The sequence below is a fragment of the Perognathus longimembris genome, chromosome 5 (genome assembly GCF_023159225.1).
Source record: "Perognathus longimembris pacificus isolate PPM17 chromosome 5, ASM2315922v1, whole genome shotgun sequence".
Taxonomy (NCBI): Eukaryota; Metazoa; Chordata; class Mammalia; order Rodentia; family Heteromyidae; genus Perognathus; species Perognathus longimembris.
Window position 1 is genome coordinate 68,198,778 of NC_063165.1, and position 15,590 is coordinate 68,214,367.

The window sequence follows — 15,590 nt, forward strand, 5'->3', positions numbered from 1 at the left end:
TGCTAGGCTGCATGTGTTCATCAAGTGATACAGCATTAGTCAAGTGAACAAGGATAAGTTCAAACCCTGTTACCAGCAAAAATAAACATAATATTCAAAGATACTTATCCATATATACATTATGTAATGCTTAAATCTGTTTAAACTTAAATATCTGCTCATATACCATTTCTTTTTGGTAACAATTTTCAATTTGGGTATGTTAACAAAGAAAAATATGTGCTGAAGCCAAGGACAGAAGGCACAAGTCCACTGTATTCATCCTGGTCAGTCATCCACTGTCCATTCTGCTGTAAAAGGTCTTGCTCCTTCATTGGAGTGTTTGGTCCTCTGTGTCAAACTGCATCTTGATTTCCTGGCTTTGCCTTCTGTGGTCCTGTCGCTTCACAATTGCTCACACTGATCCAGCCACTGATTAAGGCATTGATTCACATCAATATTTACCTTATAGAACTCTGCTTGATCTAGATTTCCCTCTGCGGTCCTATTACATTTTGTTATAATTTCTAATTCCTCTTTATGGATGTCTTGGGACTTGAGACTGGGGACAGCAGCTAGACAGGGGCTGTAACTGCAATGATGTGGGTAATAGGAAAGTAGTGTATTTATCCTAAGGGATTAATTTAAGACTTAGGTACCTTAAAATCTTTCCTGGTGGGATTGGCACATGGGAGACACAGAAAAATAAACATACCCATGGAATACAAAATTATGGAAGAGAATAAAAGTCAGTGAGAAATAAAGTTAGATTTTTTTCCCCATTCATTCTTCCCGGGCAGGGAAACTTTACTTAAGTGCTTTGCTTGCTATCTGGAATAGAGCAGACATTGAATAAATGTTTCCAGTTAAATATTCTGTAAAGAAAACAAATAGGGTTGGAGGCATGGCTCAAGTGATATAGTGCTTTCCTACACAAGCAAGACCCTGAGTTCAAACCCCATATCACTGAAAAGAACCAGAGAACTCTTCCCTCTTGGAATTGCAAAATTGGTGGTAGGGAGATAGTAGTGAGAATAACGGGGTATCTTCCATTTCTCTAGGAAGATAAAGGACCAGGCCTGGTGGCTCAAGCCTATAATCCCATCAGTGTGGGTGGTATCAGCAGGAGGATTAGTCTAAGGCCAGTTCGGGGCAAAAATGCCAGACCTTGTGTAAAACATAAACCAGGTGCTGGTGGCTCATGCCTATAATCCTAGCTACTCAGGAGGCTGAAATATGAGAATTGAAGTGCAAAGCCAGGCTGGAAAAGTTTGTGAGACTCCTATCACCAGAAAAAAAAAATAGACTCCTATCTACCAGCATTAAAAAGCTGGATGTAGAGATGTGGCTCAAATCACAGAGCACCAACTTTGAGTAAAATTTCAAGCAAGACTATGAGGCCCTGAGTTCAAGTTCTAGGACTGGCACACAAGAAAGGAAAGGAAAGAGAAGGGAGGAAAAGAAAGAGAGAGGAAGGAAGGAAGAGAAAGAAAAAGAGCAAAAGGAAAAGGGGAGACTGTGGAGAGGGAGAGAAAGGAAAGACAAAGCAGAGCAAGGCAGAAAAAGCAATACTTGCAAAACCATTTGGTGTAAACCAACTGAACAACTCATGGGGGGAGAGGGTAGGGGGAGGGGGAGGGGGAATGAGGGAGGAGGTAACCCAAGGCCTAATGTATGAAACTGTAACCCCTCTGTACATCACTTTGACAATAAATAAGAAAAAAAAAAGAACCAATGTGAAAAGAAGATTGAGGTATGACTTAAGTATTAGAGTACTTGCTTAGCAAGCATGAGTTCAAAGATCAGTATTACCAAAAAAGATAGCAATTAAGACAGCAACATTTATTATAAATTTGCAAATGGTTGTTTTTACAATATGATTGATTTGAATCAGAAAACTATCATGACTAACCAGTTGCCTAATCCTGGTATATGAGAAAAATAAAACCACATATAAACAATGAGAACAAGCAAGGCCATCTTACACTAGATTCTAGAGGAGAACAAGTTGAGATGTGGCCAGTTAGCTATATTTATTATAAACATTTATTGTTCTCTTATTACCTTATTACAGACAGAGATTTTTAAGGATTTTCTTTAAAGGGGTTCTGACCCTGACACCCACTTAATAAGTTCAGGCTTAGGTTTGAAAAACTCCTTTGTTTTTAAAGCTAAATTTTTAAATTAAGAAATTAATGAGAAAATAAATCTTACATTTCAAGGAAATCCTTAAGGCAGAGAGCTTACTTCATCTGAGGCCTCAATCACAGCCTATGCAAAGGGAACACTCAATAAAGGTCAGGCGTGAATAGACCAAAGCCACTCTGTGCTGGCTGGCAGAGACTAGCATTTCCCTTCCTCTTACTTTCAGTGAGGTAGAACTTGCTGCTCATAAATAAGTCCCAAGTGTTGTCCTTTCTCCTTAGCCAGTCTTCTCAGCAGCAAATGAGTATCAGTATGAGAACCAAATGAAATTAATGTAAAGGAAAGTACATTACAAGTACTGAATGGATAATAAGTAGCTGGTGTTACTTATCACTTGGAGTTGCAAAGAGCTCAGATGAGGTCAAGTATTAAAAAAAAAATTAAACCTAAAGAAAGCTATCCAAATGTTAACTCTCTCTTGTGTCTCACAGGAATTTTTACCTTTACATATTCAAAGCCAATCTCATCACCTCTCTTCCCAATCTTGCTTCTATCACACAGTATTCTCTTTTTCAGCTAAATCGCCATGTAACCCAGCCCATCTCCCAACCTAGAAACTGGAGTTCACCCTCATACACTCTATCGTGTAGCTTTTCATCTTAAAAAGTAGACTATTCTCCATGGAAATATGCCCATATGGGTTACTGCTCTTGCAGACTCCCTAGTCCCTTGTTCAAGGAAGTCTCCTTCGGGATATGGAAAATTCCCTTGCCAGCTACGTGGCTCTCTTTGCATCCCTTCACCTGAGATTTTCTATTGCCTTCTCAGTGCCCATAGGACAAGGTGAAAATGCCTAAAGGCAGGAAGGCTCTCCTGACATACCAAAGCAAAGTTTTGGAGGATCATAGAACTGGATGAAATCATGTTCTCATGACTCATCGGTTGTATGAACTTGTGAAAGTAACTTTCCCTTAGCTCAGTTGCCTCATTCATGAAATGGAGATGCTAATAATATTCTGTGGAACCCTTGCAAATGTTTAAATTATATATGGCACTTACGCTTTCTGAAACCAGAGAAGGAAGTACTAAATAAATGATGGTGGTTGTCATGGATACTGCTATGATTAATTGTAGTCTGTCTTTCTTCACCTCTTTGTCATTCCATTTCCTGTCTGGCCTCTGTGCCCAGTAATAAGGAAACTGTCACCAATCTTGGACGCACTCACAGCTCTGTGAGCCTGGATTTCCCCTTCTCATGTTCTCTCATTAGCAAATTCTCATTCTTGTGAACACTTGGGTCAAGTAGCACCTTTTCTACAAGGCCTTTGTTTTTTGTTTATTTTTCTAGTTCTCAGGCTTGGACTCCAGTTCTGAAGCTAGCTCTTAGCTTTTTCACTCAAAGCTGACACACTACCACTTGAATTACAGCTCTGTTCAGGCTTTTTCATGGTTAATTGTCTGGACTGGCTTCAAACTGTGATCCTCAGATTTCAGATTTCAGCCTCCTGAGAATCTAGGAATACAGCTGTGACTTACTGGCACCCAGCTTGCAAAGCCATTAGGTCTTGTCTTTTTTTTTTATTTTTTATTTTTTGGTCAGTCCTGGGCCTTGGACTCAGGGCCTGAGCACTGTCCCTGGCTTCTTCCCGCTCAAGGCTAGCACTCTGCCACTTGAGCCACAGCGCTGCTTCTGGCCATTTTCTGTATATGTGGTGCTGGGGAATCGAACCTAGGGCCTCGTGTATCCAAGGCAGGCACTCTTGCCACTAGGCTATATCCCCAGCCCCTAGGTCTTGTCTTTGAACTGCATTTAGTCCTTGCTCACATACAAAGAACAGTGATGTCAGGGATGATCTATTTGTCAAAATATAAATTAACGTCTTGAAGTGATCAGGACGGTGCATACTGTTTAAAGAAAAATCTCCAAGGAAATGCAATAATTTCTATTACAATGTAAGAGAAAAAAAGACCTTTATGAAAAATGATCATTCATTAAGAAATGTTATTGCTTTATGGATCCTCCAAAATAAATCCTGCCACCTACAACTCCAGTTGTCCTGGAGGTAATGCAGTGTCATGGAATCGAATTGATCAACCAATGGTGACTCTGTGTACATTATCTGAACACATTACTCCAAATCCTGCTCAGATCATCATAAGTGCTCTATACCCAGCACACTGCATTCTGCTGTATCACAGAGACAGATAGATGGTTTTCCCATGGAAAGGGATGATTATCAGTACCATCCTTCATAGACACATATTTTAAGAAATAGGAATACATGAATATACCCATGAATTATTTTTTCATTTGGTGACATAATGTCATAAGTTGGTATTAATGACAGTTGGGATTCAGTAAGCTATTTTACAAAGTCCATGCATCGCAAGTAATTGATAATAACTTTGCACAGACACATTCCATTGAAAAGACACATGTCATTCATAGTGGTGGACAGTGCTACATCGTGAATGTCATGAATGTGCCTGTGGCTCCCTCCAACTTCATCGGTGGACAAATGATTTCCCCAGGAAAGCAGTAAGCAGGAGTGCTAAACAAAACAATTTCTCCAGGACAGAAACGACATCCAACAAGCAGAGTGGTATTTTAAGACAGTTCTACTGTAGACAACCTCTACTTCCAACACTATTCTATTAGAGCTCCTTCCTTCTCTACTTCCTTTCTTTCTTTTCTCTTTTCCTGGACCCTCTCTTATTCCCTTCCTTCTTTCCTCCTCCTCCTCTTCTTCCTTCTTGCTTCTCTCTTTACTGCTTTCCCTCATTCTTCCCTCTTTCCCTTTCCACCTTCCCTCCCTCCCTTTCTTTTTCTCCCTGCCTTCACTTTCTTCCTTCTTTCCCTTCTTCACTTCTTTCTCTACCTCTTTTCCTCCCTGTCTCTTTGCTTCCTTCCTCTTCCTTTCTTCTCTCCTTCCCTCTTCCTTCTCTCCTTCCTTCCCTCATCCTTTGTTCCTTTCTTCCCTCTCTTTCCATCTTTATAGCCTTCCTTCTTTCCCTCTCTCCTCATCCCTTCTTCCTTTTCTTCTTACACATCAGCCTCCTTTCCTTCTACCTGCACAACTTCCCTACATTTTAATATAGAAAATAAATATATGCCTAAGGTATTTAAGCTTAAAATATGTTTAATATTACTAAAAGCTACTTTTATATTTCTTATCATTATGAGAGAGAAAAGAAAAACCATTCCAGAAGGTTTCCCAAGAATGATGTTTTTTTGGTTAAAAAAAAAAAAAAACCAATGATTTAGAAACAGCTGATGTGGATGGCCTTGATAGCCAGCTTAGGTTTTCTAGCTTGTTATATTTACACAGTACAATAAAGTGGCTCTGAAAGCTACTAACTCCACAGTCCAAGTTGAGAGGGGTTTTCATGAGTAAAAGCACAGTTTTTTTTTCAAATTTTTATTATCAAACTGATGTACAGAGAGGTTACAGTTTCATACTTTAGGCATTGGATACATTTCTTGCACTGTTTGTTACCTCATCCCTCATTTGCCCCTCCCTCCTCCCCTTTTCCCTTTCCCCCCATGAGGTGCTCAGTTCACTAACACCAAACAGTTTTACGAGAATTGCTTTTGTAGTTGTTTGTCTTTTTTTACCCTGTGTCTCTCAATTTTGGTATTCCCTTTCAATTTCCTAATTCCAATACCAGTATACAAAGTTTCCAATATACTCAGATAAGATTACAGAGATAGTGTAGATACAACCACAAGAAGGTGAAACAAGAACATCATCAATAGTAGAAGCTACAGATACACATGGGACGTTGAAAGTAGTTACAACTGTGATATAACAATCGTTCCCATAACATGGAGTTCATTTTTGATCATAAAGGTATAGCTATTGCGCTCTTGTGATCCTCTGCTGTGACTTACCTAAACCTGTGCTAATTATTCCCAATAAGGGAGACCATAGAGTCCATGTTTCTTTGGGTCTGGCTCACTTCACTTAGTATAATTTCTTCCAAGTCCTTCCATTTCCTTACAAATGGGGCAATGTCATTCTTTCTGATAGAGGCATAAAATTCCATTGTGTATATGTACCACATTTTCCTGATACACTCATCTACGGAGGGGCATCTGGGTTGGTTCCAGATTCTCGCTATGACAAATTGTGCTGCGATGAACATTGTTGTGCTGGTGGCTTTACTGTGATTTTGTTTGTGGTTTTTCGGATAAATACCCAAAAGTGGGGTTGCTGGGTCATAGGGGAGTTCTACATTTTGCCTTCTGAGGAATCTCCATACTGCTTGCCAGAGTGGCTGAACCAGTTTACATTCCCACCAACAATGAAGTAGGGTTCCCTTTTGGCCATATCACCTCCAACAACTGTTATTGTTAGTTTTCTTGATATATGACATTCTTACTGGGGTGAGATGGAATCTCAATGTTGTTTTGATTTGCATTTCTTTTATGGCCAGTGATGTAGAGCACTTTTTCATATGTCTCTTGGCCATTCTCATTTCCTCATCAGAGAAGTCTCTTTGTAGGTCTTTACCCACTTGATGAGCAAGCTATTAGTTCTTTGCGGTTTTGTTTTGGAGGAAGGTAATGTTTTTAGTTCTGCATATATTTTAGATATGAGTCCTTTGTCCGTTGAATGGCCGGTAAAGATCATCTCCCAGTCTGTTGGCTTTCTGTTTATCTTGCAAGCTATGTCCTTTGCCATGCAGAAGCTCTGCAGTTTGATGCAGTCCCATTTGTCCAACCTTTCTTTGATTTGTAGCCTTACTGGGTCTTTGTTAAGGAAGTTCCATCCTGCCCCAAGGAGCCCAAGTGTTTCTCCTACTTCTTCTGTTAGTGTTTTCAGGGTGTCTGTTTTGATTTCGAGGTCTTTAATCCATTTGGAATTGATTTTGGTGCAGGGTGATATATAAGGATCTAGTTTTAGTTTGTTGCATGTGTTGAACCAGTTTTGCCAGCACAATTTGTTAAAGAGGCTATCTTCCAAACTATTGCTTTAGCTCCTTTATCAAAGATTAAGTAGGTGTAGTTCTGTGGGTTCATTTCTGGGTCTTCAATTCTGTTCCATTGGTCTTCAGGCCTGTTCCAGTGCAGATACCAAACTGTTTTTATTACTATAGCTTTATAATACAGCTTGAAGTTGGGTATTGTAATTCCTCCAGAACTGCTCTTTCTGCTTAGGATTGTTTTTGCTATTCTAGGTCTTTTATTATTCCATATGAATTTCTGGATTGCTTCCTCTATTTTATCAAAAAATGGTGTTGGGATATTAATGGGTATTGCATTGAATTTGTAGATAGCCTTTGGCAATATTGCCATTTTGATTATATTAATCCTCCCAATCCAGGAGCATGGGAAATTTTTCCATTTCCTTAGTTCTGACTTAATTTCGTTTTTCAAGGTTTTATAGTTCTCCTCAAAGAGGTCTTTCACTTCTTTGGTTAAGGTTATTCCTAGGTATTTTATGTTTGGGGGGGGCTATTGCAAAGGGCGTTGCTTTCCTGATATCAGCCTCGGTCTTTGGGTTGTTAGCATAGAGAAAGGCCGTTGATTTTTGAAGGTTTATTTTATATCCTGCAACTTTGCCAAAGTTTTGGATCAGCTCTAGTAGCTTGGGGGTAGAATCTATGGGATTCTTTAGGTATAGGATCATGTCATCTGCAAAGAGAGAGAGTTTAACTTCATCTTTACCTACTTGGATCCCCTTTATATTTTCTTCTTGCCTGATTGCTCTGGCTAGGAATTCTAGTACTATGTTGAAGAGCAGGGGAGAGAGTGGACATCCCTGCCTTGTTCCTGATTTTAAAGGGAATGGCTTTAGTTTTTCACCATTTAGAGTTATGTTTGCTGTTGGTTTGTCATAAACTGCCTTGATTATATTCAGGAGTGTTCCCTGGAATCCCAGTTTTTCCAGGGCTTTTAGCATAAATGGGTGCTGGATTTATCAAACGCTTTTTCCGTATCCAGAGATAAAACCATGTGGTTTTTTAGCTTGCTCTGGTTGATGTGGTGGATTACATTAATTGGCTTGCATATATTAAACCAACTTTGCATCCCTGGGATGAATCCCAGTTTGATCGTGGTGTATGATTTTTTTGATGACCTGTTGAAGTCGATTGGCCAGAATTTTGTTGAGAATTTTTGCATCTATATTCATCAGGGAGATCGGTCTATAGTCCTCTTTCTGTGATGAGTCCCTGCCTGGTTTTGGGATGAGGGTTATACTGGCTTCGTAGAATGAGTCTGGAAGTGAAAGTTCTCTTTCAATTTCATTGAAGAGTTTGAGAAATATTGTTGTGAGTTCTGTTTTGAAGGCCTTGTAGAATTCTGCAGTGAATCCGTCTGGACCTGGGATTTTCTTGGATGGGAGATCATTTATTGCCGTTTCTATTTCAATACTGGATATGGGTCTGTTTAGGAGGTTTAAATCTTCATGGTTCAGTTTGGGGATATGAATTTTTTCTAGGAAATCATCCATTTCTTCCAAGTTCTCGAATTTGTTGGCATAAAGGTTTGCAAAATAGTCCCTTATTATTTTCTGAATTTCCGTTATTTCTGTGGTGATGTTACCTGTTTTATCTCTTATCTTGTTTATTTGAGTGTGCTGCCTTTGTTTTTTGGTCAGGTTTGCCAGGGGTCTGTCTATCTTGTTGATTTTTTCAAAGAACCAACTCTTTGTTTTGTTGATTCTTTCGATGGTTTTTTTAGTCTCTAATTGATTTAATTCTGATTTGATTTTAATTATTTGCTTCCATCTATTGATGTGGCATTTGGCTTGTTGTTCTCTCTCAAGGAAATTAAGGTGCTTCCTTAAATTATTGAGTTGCTGTTTCTCCAGTTTGTTGATGTATGCACTCAGAGATATAAATTTTCCTCTGAGTACTGCCTTTGCTGTGTCCCAAAGGAGCTGGTTCTTTGTGTCCTCAACTTGGTTGAATTCCATAAACATTTGAACGTTTTAATTTCTTCAATGACCCTCTGATGGTTCAGCAGTGTTGTTTAGTCTCCATGAATTGTAGCAATTTCTGTGGTGGCTGTTTGAGTTGAACTCTATTTTTATTCCATTGTGGTCGGAGAGAATGCAGGGAATGGTTTTGATACTTCTGAATTTGTACAGATTTTCTTTGTGCCCTAAGATGTGATCTATTTTGGAGAATGTTCCATGTGCTGCCAAAAAGAATGTGTATTCTGTCCTTGCTGGGTGGAATATTCTGTAGATGTCGATTAAGTCTAGTTGGTCTATGCAATTGTTTAGTTCTATGGTTTCTTTGTTCAGTTTTTGGCATGTTGATCTGTCCAGAGGTGATAGTGGAGTGTTAAAGTCCCCAACTATCAATGTGTTTTTAGAGTCAGTAGTGTTTGCTTGATGAAGTTGGGTGCTCCTGCATTTGGTGTGTAGATATTTAAAATGGTTATTTCTTCCTGTTGAAGAGATCCTTTTACTAGTATGTAGTAACCTTCTTTGTCTCTTCTTACCTTTTTTAATTTGAAGTCAATTTTGTCTGATACTAGGATTGCAACTCCAGCTTGCTTATGGGGGCCATTTGCTTGATAGATTTGTTTCAACTTTTAGAAGATGTTTACAGGCCAGAAGCGGCGCTGTGGCTCAAGTGGCAGAGTGGTAGCCTTGAGCGGGAAGAAGCCAGGGACAGTGCTCAGGCCCTGAGTCCAAGGCCCAGGACTGGCCAAAAAAAAAAAAAAAGAAGATGTTTACAAGATATTTGAAAAGACAAAGAAAATGGAGTCCTCCTTGTTTGTGTGGGCTTTCTACAGTCTCTTGTTTCCTTGCGATGGTCTGCAGTCTATTTTCCAGATTGGCTGGTTTGACTTGCTTTCAGTTTGGAGGGGTGGATCTGTTCTGACCCTTCTCCCCTGTTTGTGCAATCCTGGGTCTCTGTGGTTTGCACAGCTTGCAGGTAGGCCTTGGGCATCCTCTGTAGATGGGGACGTGAGCAGTCTCGGGAACCCTGGCTCTTCTGTCTGCTGTGGGGCCGCGGCCTTTAACGCCTGGCTTTGAATAGGCTGTGTATTCAGCAAGGCGGGGTGCCTCTGGCCTGTTTTACCCGGCTGAGAGTTGCTTGCCTGGAGGAGGTTCCTCCTTTCTGGGCGGGGTGGCCTCCTGGCGGAGCTGGCTATGGAATTCAGCTCGGTTTCGGGCTGGGAATCGGGCTTCCTCTGTGATGGAACCATTTATCTGTCTCAGGAACTGTTTGTTACCCCATCTGGTGTTTCCGTGCCACCGGTAGCTGCTCGCTGCTGTCGCTTTAAATTTAGAAATTCCGGCAGGCAGGTCGGGGCACCTCTGGCTAAGCCTCGGCCTAGGACACGCCTCCCGCCTGGGCAGGGGTTGTACTCCTGGGCAAAGCTGGCTCTCACTGGTTGGTCCCTCTTGCCCTTTTCAAAGATGGCTCCTTTGTCCTCGCTTTCCCCAGGTCTGCTTTAGTTCCAGTCTGGTCTGACCCTATGCCAGTGTCAAAGATGGTGCTTTGCTCTGGCGGTGGGGGAAGGGCTACCTTCCAGAAGCTGCTCTGTGGGTGCGAGTGAGAATATCTTTCATGGGGTACTCACGCTTTCTCTGCGATTTCAGGTCGTCCGTGCTCAGCTGCGTCTGGAGGATTTCTCCCTGGTCTACGCTGTGTGCTTTAGCTGCGCAGCTTGCGGGTTGCTGTGCCGGGCGCTGTGCTAGCACCAGCACTGGCGCGGTGGTGGGATGGTGCCTGAAGCTCAAATCTGTGTTTTCAGATGAGCAAAGTGGATTTTTCCTTCCTGGCTAGAATCCCTGTACTGTTATAACTTACTTTTGCTATCTTTCTAGGGGTAAAAGTTTCTGTTGGATGGGAAAACTGCGATGTGGGAGGGAGCTCAGCTAGGGCTCTGCTGCTCCTCTGCTGTCTTCCAGGAAGTCCCCCTAGAAGCACAGTTCTTAAGAATGGCCAGTAGTATAGAGTAGTATGAATATCTCTCCCCATACTACATTTATTTAAGAAAATATTAACTTCTAAAACCCTCATAATGTATTATTACTAAGTAACTTCATGTGTGTGATGCTTTTACACATTTAAAATAGCCCCAAAGAAGAGAAACTGAGGTTTATTGATCTACATTCTGTTGAGCAGCAAATAATAGATGAATCTGAGTATAGAATCCAAATGTACGGTGATCCACACTCCACACTTCTGAGATGAAAAGTATTTTACCTTATTCAAAGAATTATTGCATGTCAGTTTTAAAAGTTCTATTTTTTGCTGGTTTTGTTGCAGCCTGTTTTTATCCATTTCTTTCCCTTATGTGTCATTTTCTGTCATGAGTTTCAAGGAAATATAGGTTAAGAATACAATCTAAATGAAAGAGTTTTACTTCAATGAAAAGGAGCCCCCCAACCCCCAAATTGAAGTCTTACACTGGCCTTATTTGTTAGGTTTGCTTGCTAGTCTTGTTTGCTGTGTGGGTGCTCTGCCTCTTAAGCCATGCCTCTAGTTTGGCATTCTATTGGATTTTTGCAGGGGAGAGGGAAGATAAGAGTTTCTCTTCTACTCAGATGGAATTCAAATAGTAATTCTTTAATTTCAGTTTGCAGAGTAGCTAGGATTTACAGGCATGAACCACTTGTGTTAACTAAGTGAAAATATGGTTTAAGATGGACAGTTCTCTTTGTAATGGCTTTTGTTTATGTGAAAACAAGGGCTCAGTCTTTCAATTGAACTCCGGTATTTTACAGTGAAGTAGGATTCTAGGAGTTTATCCTTTTATGTTTCAAGCAAAGATCCTTCTGTAGTACCGAATTAACAATTATTTATGGTTGATAATGATAGTGATGTTTTAGCAAATGATATCAAGAATTGTACTTATGTAATTCATTATTTTAATAAATCTTGATTTGTATTATCTCACATAACATTATAGTAATTTCAGGAACAAGATATTACTATTACTATGGGAGTATTACATTTAAGAAACTAAATATAAGATCAATATGAATGACTTGATTAAGAGTACATCTCCAAGAGGAGGCCAAATAGGAATTGGGATCCAGCTATGTCTGACTCTAAATGCTCTTTTTGGTATTAAATGGCACATTTTTTTTTAAGTGGAAAAGTAGTGTCTCACTTAACAATGCTGTTGGTTAAAGGTAACAAACTCATTCAGAATGACTTAACTCAGAACGAGTGTCTTACAGTAAGTAGAGATTTGAGAAGCCTAGAACTCTCTTGGTAGTTTAAGGAAGCCCCTAAGGAATGAGGGTTTCTGTAACTTCTGATCCCATCTTCTTGCATTGTGTGAGCCATCCCCACAGTCACAAGACATAACTCCCCTTACCAGTCATCAATCCTTCCTTCCAGACATGAAGAGATGGAAGGTGGAGGGTTCTTACTACTTAATTTGTCCCATTTTATCATGAAAGTAACAGCTGTCCCAACAGTGTCACCTACTGTGGCCCATTTAGTCATTAGGAGGGTATATGCGCCTCCTCTATTACAAACGAAACAAATGTGGATTTTAGCTCTCTGAATAGACAGCACAAACAAAATGGAGGTCTGTTAAAAGGGAAAAAAAGGAAGAATAGATTTGGGGAGATGGTAGAAATATACAGCACAAAAGCAGATTAAAAATTGAAAACTAGTCAGGTGACAGTGACTCATGCTGTAATCCTAGCTCCTCAGCAGACTAAGATCTGAGGATCAAGGTTTAAAACCAGCTTGGGCAGGAAAACTCATGAGACTCTAACCTGAAGTTAAACATCAAAAAGCCAGAAATGGGAGGTGTAGCTCCAGATGCAGCTGTGGTGGAGTGCTAACCTTGAGCTCAAAAGCTCAAGGACATGCCCAATACCTGCAATTAAGCCCCAGGACTGGCCCTACTATTTAACAGAGACAGCGACAGAGAACGAGAGAGACAGACACACACTCAGAGAAACAGAGAGAGAGAGAGAGAGACAGACAGACAGACACAGAGAGAGAGGGGGCGGGGAGACAGACAGAGACAGAGAACCCAGAGGTAAGTTTTTTAAAAAAAATCAATAAATAATCGTAGGATATAGTTTGCAAGGTCAGTGGAAAGATTGGGAGAGGATCTTCACTGGCCTTAAAACAGACAAGGGTCCCATATCTAAAATATATGTAGAACTCAAAAAATTAAATTTCCCAAAACAAATCCTCAAAGAAACAACTGTCCCCTTAATAAATGGGCTAAAGACTTAAAGAGAGGCTTCTCTAAGGAGGAAATGAGAATGGCCAAGAGACACATAAAGAAGTGCTCAACATCACTGGACATAAAAGAAATGCAAGTCAAAAGAACATTGAGATTCCACCTCACACCAGTAAGAATGGCCATTATCAAGAAAACTAATAACAACAGATTCTGGCAGGGATGTGGCCAAAAGGGATCCCTATCACACTGTTTGTGGGAGTGTAAACTTGTTCAACCACTCTGGAAAGCAGTGAGGATGTTCTTCAAAAGGCTAAGCACAGAGTTCCCCTATGACCCAGCAACCCCACTTCTGAGCATTTACCAAAGCACAACAAGACCACACTAAAGCTATCAGCACAACTATGTTCATTGGAGCACAATTTACCATCACTAAAATATGGAACCAACCCAGATGCCCCTCAGTAGATGAATGGATCAAGAAACTGTGGTACATATATACAATGAAATTCTATGCTTCCATCAGGAAGAATGACATTGCCCCTTTTATAAAGAAATGAAAAGACTTGGAAAAGATCATATTAAGTGAAGTGAATAAGACTCAAAGACATAGAGACTCTATGGTTTCCCTCATTGGTAAGAATTAGTACATGTCTCCTAGACAATAGCTCAATAGCTATGTACATATGAACACATAAGATGATGCTAAAAGAAATGAAATTCAAGTTATGGAAGTTAGTGGATTTTCATTGCTGTTATTTTCAAAGCACCATGTGAAATTATGTCATTTTCTTTTGCCCTTCTTCCCCAGGATTTTATCCTTGATGTCACTGTTACTGATTTTGGTAACCTGGTATTGTATATATGTTTATTGGAACTAGGGAAGGGAGTGGAACATCAAAATGGAGAGACAAAGGATAAAAGGTGAACCAATGCAACAGCAATACTTACAAGACAATATGCTGTAAACCAACTGTACAACTTCAGGGGAGGGGAGAGAATTGGGGAGAGGAGAAGTTGAGAGAAAAATGAGGGAGGAAGTAACAAGTTTGATAAGAAATGTACCCACTTCCTTACATATGAAACTGTAACCCCTCTGTACATCACTTTGACAAAAAATAAATTAATTAATAAAAAATTTAATAAGCAAAAGCTGTGGCTCAAAGTAATAGAGTGCTAGCCTTGAGCGCCAAAGCTCAAGGACAAAACTAAGGCCCTGAGTACAAGCCCCATGACTTCCTAAACAATAATAACAAGAAACATTTATGAATCTTACATAGATATAATTCAGTATTTCTCATAGAAAAATATATTGGACAATTATAGTATCACAAAGGAGTTATTCATTCTTTCATTTTCTGTTAACTTCTCTATTGGTCTAATTATTTAGACAGAAAAGAGTTGTGTCTTGTTTATACTATGAGGTTTAAAAGACTACTTAGTTGGTTCACTGCAATATAGCAAATGAACCAATAGTTCCTTGGCCTTCAAGGTGATTTGAGATTTAATCAATTACCTGATCTATACTAAGATATCACTAAAGCAAATACAACCATGTGTGGATCATTCAGACATTTTTAGATACAAGTAACCCTCAGTGATTTGTGGATCAAACACTTCTACCTCTGAGCTTGGAACAAAGTAGAAAAAACAAACTTCATATGTGTGAGCCTAGAGATTCATTAATAATGTATATTATTGCTTTATTAATTAAGCTACTACAAATGAAGTTATGGAATGAATAATCAATGAAACAATACCTAAGTTTCCTTTCAATTTTGTTACAAGCTTGGAGGTGCAAATGTTTGATTACCAAATCACTGTGACAGTTACTTCTATCTAAAAATGTCTGGATGGCCCGAACACTGATTTATCCACTTCCTTAATGACTTAGGTATAGATCAGGAACAAACAATCATTTGTATAATCAATGAAAGCTGAGTTCCCTACACCAAAAACAAAGAAGGAAAAATGAAATTTTAATGGTGACATGTAAAATGGCAAGAAGTATATTCAGCACTTAAAGTACAATGTAACAGTGGTTTTAACTTGGGAGTTTAATAAAAATACTAATGTCTAAATTCCCCTCATTTCACTTATTCTCATTTGATTAACTGGAGTATACACTAGTAGCATGATTCCTAAGGACTTTGTGCTGTCAATGTGCAGGCTAAGCTATCAGACCTTAGGTAGTAACTTCAGATGCATATCATTCTCAGAGTTCATAAGTCTTTTAATGAGTTTTAGAACTGAAGAGTAAAGCAAAAAAGAAGGTCTTCATTTAAAACCTGATATCTGAATTACAAAGATGGTACATATTCTCATAGACCTCTTTTCTTTT